The following is a 14,491-nucleotide window of genomic DNA, read 5'->3' as shown; positions in this document are numbered from 1 at the left end:
ATTTACTTCCCCATCTATTTGCACAACATCCTCACTAAGCTTGTGTAGACCATAGATGGTCTTCCATGCAATTATATTAGAATTCACAAATGATTCAATTTCTTTAGATAGGATCAAGAATGCATTAAATCTAGGGGCAGCTTTGTTTCATTCTCCTTCAATGATTCCTTCAATTACTTGTTAGATAGACTCAACATAAGTTGTTTGAGAGTTTTTTCTCTAATGTCCCTACCAACATTTAATGCATTTTCCTAATGTTGTGTTACTATCTTCAATAAAATATCACAAACTTTCTTTGTCAGTTCCCCTAGAGAGTACTCCCATTTTTCAATTTTAGCCACTAGGGATTCTTCCATTTGTTTCTACACTACTTTGGTCTCATTTTCATGCTTCAAAAATTTGAAATCAGACATACCTCCACCATCTTGAATTCTTTTCAATATTTTTTCAAAGGTGATAGCTGATCTCTTCAATGTTATTTATTGATCATCTTCTTCATCATCGTCACCTAATTTCAACTTCTTCCTACATTTTGTTGATCTTATGGTGAGTATAGTAGGGGAGGGCTTTTTAGGTTTGGTTATGATAACCTTCCCTTTCTTCTTGGGTGGTTCCTCTTCCTCCTTAGAATCTTCTTCCTCTATAGGTTCCTCTACATCTTCCTCTTCCTCAATGTCATCTCATTTTACTTCTATCAATAGAAGAGGAGAGGTGGACTTCTTGGTTTCTTTCAAAATCATTTCTAATTTCTTTCTTCCTCTCTTCATAGCCTAAGGAACATTGATCTTGAATGAGATCCTAGCCTTGGCTTCCTCATAGGTACCAAAGTATGATTTCTTGGGGTCTACTAGATCATTCGCAAGAGCCTTGATTGTATCCCTTGAGTGATTTATGTTACCTCATATCCAAGAGACTTAATCTATGCCACTATAGGCCTTACTACCTAGATATGCACTTTCTCACAATCCAATAGAAAAAAATCTTGCTCATAGTTTTCCACTAATTTCTTTGGAATCCTATATCTAACTTGGATTTTCTCCTTGAAAGTCTCAAAGTAGGATTCCATAATGCATTCAAAATTATCACCCATCTCTACTATGAATTCATTGATTTGATACAAAATTGGTGTATTCTTCTTCCATACCACAGTGCCTTTGGAAGAAAAGAACTTTTTCACATTAAAGAATAAGAAAGTCAATAGATATCCAAAATTACATGTATTGTTCTCTGATGACAAAATTCTTTCCATGTTCTTGCTAAGATGATTGAGTTGTAGCTCGACAAGGTTGAAAGATAAGTTGTTCTTCACAACTTTGAATGCTAGGTCAATAGTTTTGGATGAAATGTTGTTCAATCTACTTGAGCTATAGATCTTGTGGGAAATGACATGGATGCAAAATTTTATTTCCATGTTAGCTACACCAATTAACTTCATGCCTCTTCCATTCCACTTGAAAAGAGTCCTCTTTGTCAATTCAACCTAACCTAGGATTTTGGTGATTTTCTCTTTATTCAACATTAGCAACCCAATGATTTTATGAATCATTTTCTTGTTGATCTGAATAGGTTGATCCAACCAAAATGCATGTTGTGAACTTGGTTGAGGATTAACCTAATCCATTTCACTTGGAAATCCCTTGGCATATATAGTATATGCATTAAGCCTTTTGTCTCCAAATTCTTATGCTCAAGTTTCAAGCTCCCATCCATACACAATTCATTGTATGTTTGGTTCATTTCTAGGGTTTTGAAATCTTGAATTGAAAAGAGTTAATATGAGAAAATATCATGAATAAGGAGGACCCTTGGAGGAATTAATGATTTTTCTCTAGCTAGTTCAAGTTCTTTAGCAATAAACGAACTTAGTTTGAATGTAGGGGCTCTACAATCAACTCCTCAAATTAACATCATTAAAACTTTCTTAAATTTTCTTCTAGAATATGCCATTCTACTGGGTAAAACTTCAAATGGTAGAAATAAATTTGATGATGTTGCTCTGAATCACTTGGGGGCTCTAGAATTATCTTCCTTCTATTTTCTCTAAAAATTATAGTGAAACAATAACCGTCAATTTCCTCTTTTTAACAAAATTTTGTCTTCAAGTCATCATAAATGCATCATACAATAGTTTTCTTGGTGAAAGGCTATCCTCCACTTGGCTAAGTCTTCATTTCTTGGAATATATTTTCAACTTAGAAAAGTCATCAACTTAGAAAAATGTTCAAATTGGTAGAGTCTTCAACTCAGAAAAGTCTTTGACTTGGCATGAACTCTAATCTCGCTATCTACATACAAGCTCAGTTCTTGCAACCTAACCATGCCAAGTAAGGTCGTGGACATTAACTCAAATATCATCTAACTCAATGATACTTATGCATCTAAAATATTGATATGGATCTTCTACTTGTTGACTGGAACTGATGTAAGATATCTCCGTTTGAATCATAGTTCCAATAATCTCCATAAATAACTAGTTTGAAATGTGACTTGGGTCTCAACACTTTCATTACTCTAATTTCCATCCTTAGGAGATTTCCTTACTCATTGCTACCTCATCTAACTTTTGATATTGTCAACATTTTTTTTCTTTCCATCTTCAACTCTTCCTCAATTCATATAGTTCTTGGCAAGATGTCCAAGTTTTGTTCATACAAAACATCTCTTTGTAGTGTCTCTCTTCCTTGTGTGATTTTTTATGAAATTTTCTCCTATGTGCCCATACTCACCATAATAGTGACATTTGTACCATGTGTTGTAATCCCAACCGAATACAATTTTGATAATTTGTTCTATTGGGTGCCATTTCTCACTCTTGCACTCTAAATATTTGTGCCAATTGTGACACTTTCCTTCAAACTTAGGTTTCTATGTACATTCACTTTCTCTATGTCCTAGTTCACTGCAATTGTAACACTTTCCACTAAACTTTGATTTACCATTCTTCCAACACTTGTTTGATGTATGGCCTACCTTTCCACAATGATTACATGTAGGCCTTTTATTCTTTTGATATCCTTACTAAGATGATTCACCTTCTTTTGTGTATCCTAATCTATGTTTTCCTTTGTGTCTAAATTGAGTTTTCTCATTCAATTAATTCATGCTTTCATGATATTTCATCATCCTCTCATTTTTTTTATTCTCTATACTAAGGTCATGCTATAATCTTTCATTCTTTGTCCCCAAGTTGATAAGCTCTTGATTTGGATCATTGAGTTGATCAATCAAATATGTTTACTAAAGAGATAATTGATTAATTTCATTGTCATTTTCTTCTATTTCCTCTTTATCTTTGTCCTTGTATTCCATGACTTCACACACTCTGACTAATTGAATTTCTCATCCTCTTTTCAACTTTTTGACTTCTTCATGAAGAGTAAGATTATTTTCAATTAAATGTATCATTACTACATCAACTCCATCTAAATGTCTCTCTTGACAAATATCTTTAATTCTTTCTTCAATGTAGTGATTTTCATTCATCTTTGTTGTAAGATATTTTCTTCTTTTTAGGGATTTAGAGAGCTCCTCCTTCACTCTCTTGAGTTTATCCATGGCCAATTACAAATCCAACTTTTCATTTTCAATAGCTTTCTCTAGTCTATAGACTTCCATTGCTTTTGATGTTTTCTCAAGCTACCAAACATTTGATGTGAGAACCAATGCTCTAATACCAATTGTTGGAAATGTAGTATAGATTGGGTGACTAAGAGTGGGGGCATGAATTAAGAACCAATAACACTTATAATTTAATTCACCATTAAAAATTCATCATGCAATCTAATGTAATTACATGCATGAAAGACTAAAAGCAATAAAAAATTCATAACACTTGACACAATATTTGGTAACATAGAAACCTTCCAAATAGAAAGGAAAACTAGGGTGGGGATGATACCCACAACCTTTATTACTATATTATAAAGTTAGTTTGTTAAAGCTTACAATTGATCATTTCTAATGATCTACCCAATTAGGAATAATAAGGACTGTTAGGTCCACCTTGTGAAAGGATTTACAAAATACAATGAAGAAAGCACTCTATTAGGATATTTGGAAATTATTGTTAAGTCCATGTGGTTAGAGGATTTGGTTGTTGATCTCTGATCTGCAACTCGGTTGGCTAAATAAGATTTCTTTGAAATATAATGATCACCTGACTGTAATAGATAAGACTTTTCTTTTCCTTATACTTCTTGTAGCCTTCTTAATTCACCCTTATACTACGTTTTTGATTCACTTCCATGTTATTTCTTTCTAGAGATGAAAAGATATATTGCATATATATACCAATCCAATAATTTACTTTCTAGAGTTAACTACAATACCAAATTCAAACAATCACCACAAAGTCTGCTCACTATTGTAACTTAGGTTCTAAAGACCACTCAAGTGATGTTATCACACTCAAAAATACTTACAAACCTTGAGAAGCATTGGAACTTGGTTGACATAGACGCTTTGTCCATAATGATCACTTGGGATAACAAGAACTCAATCAACATTGGATGACTTAGTGAACATTGAAGAATTTGGTAGACTTGGTTGACATTGAACAAATTAGTCAACACTATACTTTTTCTTAGTTTCATGATAGACATTATGAAGCTTGGCATGGACTATAATCAAATTGATTCACTTGGTAGAAACTGAAACACTTAGTTTGCACTGCTACTAGTATGATAAGCTTGGTAGAAACTATAGAGCTCAGTAGCAATGTAACCAACTAATTAAGTGTTAAGTCACTAATAGACAGATAATTTTACTATCAAGTTAACATACACATCATGTTTCTTTGGCTTGCATCAACGAAACCTTTATGCTCTTCAATGTAGGCATATTCTTCTAAGACTCCATTCAAGAAAGTTAATTTGACATCCATCAAATATATTTTGAATCCATTTTTTGTTGCATTAGATAGAAGTATTCTTTCTCCTTCAAGTCTTGGAATAAGGGAAAAAATTTCCTCATAATCAATACCTTCTTCTTGAGCATAACCTTTGCATACAAATCTTATCTTGTTTCTTGTCACTTCTCCTTTCTCATTCAACTTATTTCTAAATATCCATTTTTTACTAGTCACATTTTTACCTTTAGGTCTAGGAATAAGAGACCAAGTTTTATTCTTTTCTATTTGCTCAATTTTTTAATTCATTTCTTTTATCCAACTTTCATTTTCTAAAACATATTTTACAGACCTAGGCTCAAATTTGCTAAGAAAATATGTAACTTTTATTTTGTTCCTTGTTATTATGCCTTTTACCTCACCTCCAATTATTTTTTTAGGAGCATGATGCCTTCTAACAAATTTTTTGAGTCTTGGATCTTTCTTACTTGGTTCACTTGGTTCTCCAAGATCTTCATCCTTATGCTTGGGTTCCTTTGACTAATCTAGTTATAACCTGGGTTGCACTATCTGAGGCTGTAACTCAAGTTGAACTATCTATGACTCAGGTGCCTTTTTCTATGACTCGAGCACCTTTTTCTATGACTCAGGCTAAATTGCTAAAGAATTACTATGTACACTTGGTTGTTGATTGGCTTCAACCTTTCGAGGAAAAGTTTAGGTTCCTCATAATAAATAAACTTTCTATAATCTTCATGGTCTTTGTTGCTTTGTTCTTCAATTCTTTCCACAAACTCATCAATCTTTACATGTACACTTTCAATGACTTTGTGAGTAGTAATATTCAAGCATTTGTATGCCTTGCTTCTATTGGAGTAACCTAGGAATATCCTTTCTTCATTTTTTGCATCAATCTTTCCTTTCCTTGCATTTTTAAGATATAACATTTTCTTCTAAATACTATGAGATAAAAAAACATTAGATTTGTAACCATGCCATAATTCATATGGTGTTTTGCATGTGCCTTTCTTCATTTGAACTAGATTCAATGTATGAACTATTTTGTTGATTTCTTCTCTCAAGTATTTTGGTACAACATTCTTCTCTATCATTAGAGTTCTTGCACACTCTTTAATGGATATGTTCCTCCTTTCTGCTATTCCATTTTTCTCTAGAGTTCTAAGTGTTGATACCCATCTTTTAATTCCTCTTTCATTGAAAAGCTCGTTGAATTCATCTAATATGAATTCTCCTCCTTTATCTAATCTCAAGCATTTCATATTCTTCACTATTTCTCTCTCAACTCTATCCAAATACCATTTGAACTTTTGAGGGTATTAGACTTATCTTTCAAAAATATTGTAGTCATCATTCTAGAATAATCATCAACAAACAGAATGAAACATATATCTCCATGGTATCTTTCCACACCTATTGGCCTAAAAAGATTTGTGTGAACTAGTTCCATAACTTCTTCAAAATTTTAGTACTTAAATTTGAAACTTATTTTACTCATTCTATCGATTTTGCATTGTTTTCACATTCCCATCTTAGGTTTCTTTAGATAAGGTATGCCTCTTAATCATTTTTTATTGGTTATGGTGATTAGGTTATCAAAGTTTACGTGACACATTATTTTATTCCACAGACAAATTTCTTTAATTTGAGAAAGAAAACATGAAATTTTAGTTAGATCTAGGCAAAATAAATTTTCTTTTGTCTTGTTGCCAAATCCAACTAGTTTTCCTTTTCCATCCAATAGTTTAGCTTTGTCATTCATGAATTCAACTTTGTATCATGTATTGTTCAACTATGCTACACTAAGTAGATTATATCTTTATCCTTCAACCCAATAGTCATTCTCACATTTGATTCCATTCGTTAATGATATGATTCCTTTTCCTTTCACATAACATGGTTCATTATTTCCAATTTTAATACTTCAACCATCAAAGTATTCCAAAATATTCAAATTTAGATTCATCACTAGTCATGTGATGAGAACAACCATTATCTATGATCCATGTATCATTTTTGCTAACATGAGAGATAAGTCCCATCTTTTTAGTTTCCAAATCATGAGATTCATCTTTCACAACAATATAAAATACTCCATCTTCATCATTATCATATTAGAATCTTTTGCAATATGACATGTTTTCTTAGATTTACCTTTGTAGTCCTTGTAGATTTTAAATTATTTCTTGCCTTTGAACTTCTTGAACCTTTTCTCATCTATATCTTCCTTTTTTGGACAACTTGTAGCAATATGACCAACTTCTTCACATGAGAAAAAAACCAATGGAATTTCACCTATTAATTTTCCTTTCCCTTTTGCTTCATTTTTTTGTAGAAGAGTTTCAATGAGGTCAAGATCTCCATCTGAATCATCTTCTTCTTCACTGCCAACTTATTTTCCTTTTTGGTTCCCTCCTTTTCTACCAAGGGTTAGGTTTTCTTTGAATCAAAATTCAAGATTGTTAGAAGAATAAGCATAGTTATCAAATGTATCCAACTCAAAAGAAATCAATCTTCCCACAAGAGTATCTAAGGTTAAATCATGTGTTGGATTACATCTTATCTCTTGAATAACTAAAAATATATTTTAATAAATAGGAAGAAGAGTTATTAGTACCTTACTAATTATTCTTTCATCATAAATTTTACCTCCTATAGATTTGATTGCACTTACACTTTCTTTGATCCTTTCACTATATTGAGTAATGTTATCACCTTATTTCATTTTCAATCAATCAAACTTACCTCTTAAACTTTTTGCTTTGACTCTTTGCACATTTTTTTCACCTCTAGAGACTTTTGTCATCTTTCAACACATATAAAATGTTGTAGGATAATCTTTGACTTCATCAAAATTATAATAGTTCAAAGAGGATGTAATATCCATTATCATAATAATGTGACCCTTTACTTCTTTTATTTTCTCCATAATCATAGGTCTGGGTGGTGGCACATATTTTTTCTCTAGGTAGAATACACCAACATCACTGATGCTTGATATATGTAGCTTCATCAACTCCTTCCATATGGAAATATTTTCTATGTTTAGCTTAGGGATCTCCATTCTATAAGACATTATGATCTTTAGCTTAGGTACTTAAAACTCTTTTCTACAAGCACTAGCTACTATGATACTAACTATTGGAAATGTAAGATAGTAACTAAGAGGGAAGGGGTGAATTTGTTACCATAAAAAAATTCCATGTCCCTTAGATGTCAATACAAACCTCCACTAATCATGCAGTACTGACTAGCTCAACTAACATTACAATTTTACTAGCACTTGGTTAACAAAGAAATCTTAAGATTATTGATTTGTTTTAACCTTTACTAATGTATTTGTACAAACATAAAGAATAAGAAAATAACATGAACACTTATGACACCAAGATTTAACATGGAAAACTAATTTGGGTAAACCACCTTACAATTAGTGATGGGGATACAACCCAAGAACAGACTGGACACAATAGAAAAGGGAAAATTACATTAACTGAGAAAATAAGCTAGTACAAACAGTACAGGAAAATAAACTTCAAAACATGCCCTAAGGGCTTACAATAGCATAAATTTGGAGATAATTTCTCCTTTCAGTACCTCCTCTCAAACTCCACTCCGAACTGCCTTTTACAATGCCAAAAATCTCCTTAAATAGACCCCGGAGGGTTAAGGACTAGGAGTATATTCTAGAAAGTGCTAGTAGGCATCCACCGACCAAATAGAAGGTTCCAGAAGCTGCATTAGAAGTCGGTGCAAATCTAGAAGAATCCAGAAATGGTAACCGAACTTTCGGGAGGCATAACTTTTGAACCGTAGCTCCAATTGACGAACCGTTTACATTTTTGAAAAGCTCTCGAAGCACTCTATATCTCGACAAGCATCACTTGTCCCCCATTTTTTGGCCCTTTTCAAGGTCATTTAATGCCCCTAACCCAACTTTGAAGCATTCTTAGAAGGTCTCCAAAACCTGAAAAATTGCAATAACCTTCAAACCATGGGGCCTTTTGACCTGATTCTTTTTTTGGAATGCTCTAAATCACAATTACATTCATCTGGCCAATTTACACCTTCTAGGTCACCAAAATGATGGCCAAATTGCATGCACCTATTTTTTTAGGATTTTCTAGCACACTAATAGTTGAACTGTGAGAGTTGGAACCTTTATTTGACCCAAATGGGTGTCCAAAAATGTAAAGACATGGAATAGAAACTAAGTCTAAGTACATTTTTTTTGGGTGACACAGGATTGCCCTTATACCTCTGGATGCTCCTGCATCAGACACCCAGGGTAGATTGAAAAGTGACCCTGTCACTTTATGGATGGTAGAGGAAATCCCAAATGGGAAACCTCAGCTGCTGAAATCCAAGTTGAGTCCTCAATCAGCCGTCCTTTCCATTTGACCAAATACTCTTCATACTGCCTGTTTCTGGTACTCCTACCCACACGATGATCTAGAATGTCTTCTATCTCCTCCTTCTTAGAAGCAGGAATTGGACATGGCTCTAACACCAGCTCCTCATCTGCACCATCATCATGATACTCTGTTAAATCTGCAATTTTGAAAATGGGAGAAATGTGAATACCATCTGGCAGCTCCACCTCATATGCATTTCCTGAGTCATGTTTCTTCAAAATTTTGCAGGGGCCAAATTTCTTCATTTTTAGCTTGTTGTAAGTACCAGCTGGAAATCTTTCTTTTTGTAAGTGCACCATGACTAAATCTCCTACTTGGAATTCCTTATGTCTTCTCCTTTGATCAGCCCTAGCTTTATACTCTTGATTCATCTTGGTTATGTGTGCCTGAACCTCCTCATGTAGATGCTTGATATGTTCAGCAAATTCCTCAGCTTCAGCACTCGTCCTCTCCCCATGTTCTATCTTCCTCAGCTCTGGTGCAGTCCTTGGGCTATTCCCATATACAATTTGGAATGGTTATTTTCTAGCACTCCTATTTACAGAGTTATTATAAGCAAACTCTACCTGTGGTAGAATCAAATCCCATCCCTTGGGCTTATCCCCAACTAAACATCTCAGTAAATTGCCTAGACTTCTGTTTACCACTTCTGTTTGGCCGTTAGTTTGTGGGTGATGCGTGGAACTAAATTTCAAGTCTGTTCTCAACTTTTTTCATAATGTCCTCCAGAAATATCCCACAAATTTAGTATCTCTATCAAAAACTATACTCCGTGGAAGACCATGTAGACTTACCACCTCTTTGAAAAACAAGTCTGCAATATGGACAACATCATGAGTTTTGTGGCATGGAATGAAATGTGCCATTTTGGAGAACCTATCAACCACCACAAATACTAAGTCATTACCCCTTTGTGTCCTTGGAAATCCAAGAACAAAATCCATACTTATGTCCTCCTATGGCCTTGATGGAATAGGCAATGGCTAATATATGCCAGTATTATGACTAAACCCCTTGGCAACTTGACAAACCTGGCAACTCTGTACAAACTTCTTCACATCCTGTGTAATTTGAGGCCAAAAATAATGTTCTCTAAGAATGGCAATGGTCTTATCTTGACCAAAATGTCCTACCATCCCTCCACTGTGTTTCTCCTTAATCAGATTTTCCCTCATGGAACTCTTTGGAATGCACAATTGACTACCTTTGAACAACATGCCATCTTGAATCAAATAGTCTAACCACTTGGTTCTATCTACAGCAACAGGTTCTTTACAAGCTTTCCATGCTTCAGAAAAATCAAGATCCTCGGGGTACAAATTCTTGAGTTCATCAAACCCAACTACTTCAACCTGTATTACTGTAAGCAACAACTGTCTCCTACTTAGTGCATCTACAACCCCATTAGATTTTCCACTTCTATGCTTCAACACAAATGTATAGCTCTACAAGAACTTTACCCACTTCATATGCCTCTAATTCAATTTACCTTGGCTATTTAGGTACTGTAATGCCTGATGATCAGTATACAAAACAAATTCTTTTGGCAATAAATAATGCCCCCATTTCTTTAAGGCCTGAACTATTGCATAGAACTCTTGATCATAAACAGAATACTTCTTCTTTGCATCATTCAATTTTTTATTAAAATATGCAATAGGCTTACCTTCTTGGCTTAATACAACCCCAATAGCACTGCCACTAGCATCATAATCCAAGTGGAAAACCTTTCTAAAATCTGGAAGTGCCAACACAGGCTGTTCTGTTACCTTCTTCTTCAACAATTCAAAACTTCTCATAGCTGCTGCAGTCCATTTGAACTCTTTTCTATCCCCTCTTATAGTATCAGTTAGGGGTGCACATATGCCACTAAAATTCTTAATAAACTTCTTGTAAAAACTAACTAGACCATGAAATGATCTTACCTCAGTAGCAGACCTTGGAGTAGGCCATTCCAAGATGGCTTTTACCTTCTTCGGATCCATTTTGAGACCTTCAGGTGATATAACAAACCCCAAATAGACTAACTCCCTTTTTGCAAAGTTACACTTCTTCAGATTAATTAACAATTTTTCTTCCCTTAGCCTTTTAAGGAAACTACGAATATGTAGTAAATGTTCTTCCAAAGTCTTGCTGAAAATTAAAATATCATCCAAATAGACAATAACAAATTTTCCCAAGAACTTCTTAAGTACCTCATTCATGAGCCGCATGAATGTGCTTGGGGCATTCATCAATCCAAAGGGCATGACTAACCACTCATAAAAACCCTCCTTGGTCTTGAAGGCTATTTTCCACTCATCTCCTTCTTGAATCCATATTTGGTGATAACCACTCTTTAGATCTATTTTTGTGAAGTACTGAGCTCCACTCAAGCAGTCCATAATATCATCCATCCTTGGCAAAGGAAACCAGTACTTGATGGTGATCCTATTTATAGCTCAAGAATTTGTACACATCCTCCACTCTCCATCCTTCTTTGGTGCGAGTACTGCAGGTACTGCACATGGACTCAGGCTCTCTCAAATCAAGCCCTTCCTCAACAGCTCCTGAACCTGTCTATTTAGCTCCTCTATTTCAATAGGAGTCATCCTGTGAGTAGCCTTGTTCAACAAACTAGCTCCTGGAATCAGATCTATCTGATGACTAATTTGCCTTACTGGTGGCAATCCATCTGGAACATTATCAAAGATAATATCTCCAAACTCCCCTAGTAAATTTGAAACTTCAACTGGTATTTCACTACTACCTTCTTTATCTTTCCTAGGAATCAAAGCATAGCACATATGCTGATGTTTCATGCCCTCTAAAAACTTCCTTTCATCAACAAGACAAATCCTAGCACTACTATATAGCTTTTCACCTTCCTTTTTCATGGGCTTCAATTTGTGGCAAACTCCATCCTTTGTCAGAGAGTATGTGTTTGCATGTCCATCATGTACTGCATGTCTATCAAACTGCCATGGTCTACCCAATAATAGATGGCAAACATCCATCGAAATAACATCACAGAGAACTTCATCATGGTAACTCCCAATTTTGAATTTCACTAAACATTGTTCACTTTCCAAGACCTTATGATCATCTTTTACCCAAGAAATCCGATAGGGCTGGGGATGTTTCTCCCTCTTGAGCTTCAGCTTAGAGACCATCTCTTCTGATACCAAGTTATCAGTGCTACCGCCATCAATGATCACGTCACAACATTTATCCTCACACTTTCATCTGGTATGGAACAAACTCCTCTGTTGTCCTAGTTTAATCTCACCACTTAGTAGGACTCTTTCATTTACCAAGGTCTCTCCTCTTTCTACATCATCTGAATGTGATGATTGTGCATCCTCATCCACATGAGCAACCCTAGCTTGGCCCTCAACTCTCCTATCTGTCCTTCCTTTTCATTGAGGACATTCAAAGGCACAATGACCTTCTTCATTGCAATGGAAATAAGTACCACGGAAGCCTCCTCTTCCTTGTCCACATCCTCTACCTCTTCCTCTTTGATTTCAAAAGTCTTGGTCACGAGAGCGGTTGAAACCCTCATTCCTCTGGTTCCTGCTAGTACCCTCATCTTCATTTTTTTTTGGGTTTCATTGTGACCTCCAGATGATCTACCACTTCCCCTTCCTCCTTGACCACACCCTCTTTGTCTTCCTTCAAACCTTTTATTCAGCTTCTCTTCAACTCATAGGGCAAACTGGTATGCCTCTTCAACGCTGGTCATTCTTACCAGACTTAATTCCTCCTGGATGCTAGGTCGCAACCCACTAATATAATGAGCAACATTCTCCTTATTTGCTTCTGCATACCCTGCTCTAATCAAGAGTCAGTAAAATTCCTCTGTATATTCTTGCACTGATCTTCCTGCTTGCTTTAACCCATGCATCTTCTTAAACAGATCCAGCTCGTAGTCCACAGGAATGAACTGCTTCTTCAATTTGTCCACCATGCGATCCCATCTTGTGATCTTCTCCTTTCCTCTTTTATTTCTTTCCAATTGAACCTCTTGCCACCAGATTTTGGCATGGCCTTTCAATTTGGCCTTTGCAAACTTAACCCTATCTGGGTCCCTGATATCCTCATACTTAAAGTATTCTTCCAGTTCATTGATCCAATTGATCAACTCATCTGGTTTCAGATTTCCTGAAAATACACACACTTCAATTGTGGGTCTTTTCCCAAACTTAGTAATGGCCCTAAAAAGCCTTTCCTCTGCATGATTTAGAACTTCTCCATCAAATTCCCCTTCTGGTCCTATAACTTCTTCTTCATTCTCATCCTCACTGTCGTCACTAGCGGCAACATTTGCTCCTCTACGTAGCTCCTCTTGCAATGCTTGTACCTGCCTTTGGAGGGCTCTAACCTCCTCAGGATTAATAGCTCTGGCCCTTCCACCATGCTCTCTTTGTGGAGGCATCTTCTAACTTGAACCCACAACCACACAGTCCTTGTGCAAACTGCCTCACAGTCGACGCTCTGTCTACGCACTCAGGAAAACTAGCTCTGATACCACTTGATGGGGACACAACCCAAGAACAAAATGGACACAACAGAAAAGGGAAAATTACATTAAATGAGAAAATAAGCTAGTACAAATAGTACAAGAAAATAAACTTCAAAACATGCCCTAAGGGCTTACAATAGCATAAATTTGGAGATAATTTCTCCTTTCAGTACCTCCTCTCAAACTCCACTCCGAACTACCTTTTACAATGCTAGAAATCTCCTTAAATAGACCTCGAAGGGTTAAGAACTAGGAGTAGATTCTAGAAAGTGCTAGTAGGCATCCACTGACCAAATAGAAGGTTCCAAAAGCTACGTTAGAAGTCGGTGCAAATCTAGAAGAATCTAGAAATGGTAACCGAACTTCCGGGAGGCATAACTTTTGAACCGTAGCTCCGATTGAAAAACTGTTTACATTTTTGGAAAGCTCTCTAAGTGCTCTATAGCCCTATGGACAAGCTTCACTTGTCCCCCATTTTTTGGCCCTTTTTGAGGTCATTTAATGCCCCTAATATGACTTTGAAGCATTCTTAGGAGGTCTCCAAAACCCAAAAAATTGTAATAACTTTCAAACCGTGGGGCCTTTTGACCTGATTCTTTTTCTAGAATGCTCTAAATCAAAATTACAGTCATCTGGCCAATTTACACCTTCTAGGTCACCAAAATGATGGCCAAATTACATGCTCCTATTTTTTCAAGATTTTCTAGC

This window comes from Cupressus sempervirens, chromosome 7, assembly GCF_028749045.1.
Source record: "Cupressus sempervirens isolate cs-2001-9-10 chromosome 7, ASM2874904v1, whole genome shotgun sequence".
Taxonomy (NCBI): domain Eukaryota; kingdom Viridiplantae; phylum Streptophyta; class Pinopsida; order Cupressales; family Cupressaceae; genus Cupressus; species Cupressus sempervirens.
Note: the sequence above shows the minus strand (reverse complement) of the source record.